Below are 529 nucleotides of genomic sequence, written 5' to 3'. Positions count from 1 at the left end.
AAACAAGCCCCCCTTTCCCAACTGAAAACTATGGCCTCGGATTTGGAGTTGCTGATTCTCATCCCAGCCGCTTCAGGCTTGGCTGCAAACCGCCCCAGTGCACGCTGGAGGTCCTGTTTTGATGGAGCCAACAGGACAACAACATTTGCTAAAAGCAGATCTTGTGGTCCCCAAACTGGACTCCCTCCGGCCCCTGGCTGCACCTAGAAATTCTGTCCATAAAAATAATGAACAGAACCAGTGACAAAGGGCAGCCCTGCCAGAATCCAACATGTACCAGAAACAAGGTTGACTTACTGCCGGCAATGCGAACCAAGCTCCTGCTCCGGTCGTACAGGGATCGGACAGCTTTTAGCAACGGCCTTGGACCTTGTACTCTCGGAGCACCCCCCACAGGGTGCCGCGATGGACACGATCGAATGCCTTCTCCAAATCCACAAAACACATGTGGACTGGTTGGGCAAACTCCCATGAACCCTCCACCACCCTGAAGAGGGTATAGAGCTGGTCCAGTGTTCTGCGGCCAGGA

General features: G+C 53.9%; 1 protein-coding gene across 5 annotated transcripts in view; it reads left to right on the top strand.

Moving 5' to 3' along the window:
- LOC109965296 (histone-lysine N-methyltransferase SUV39H1) overlaps positions 1–529 on the top strand; it is a 75,579-nt gene that overhangs the window by 15,997 nt on the left and 59,053 nt on the right. The window lies entirely within an intron of this gene.

Source organism: Monopterus albus, unplaced genomic scaffold (genome assembly GCF_001952655.1).
Source record: "Monopterus albus unplaced genomic scaffold, M_albus_1.0 scaffold98.1, whole genome shotgun sequence".
NCBI lineage: Eukaryota > Metazoa > Chordata > Actinopteri > Synbranchiformes > Synbranchidae > Monopterus > Monopterus albus.
Note: the sequence above shows the minus strand (reverse complement) of the source record. Positions and strands in the feature narration are given on the sequence as shown.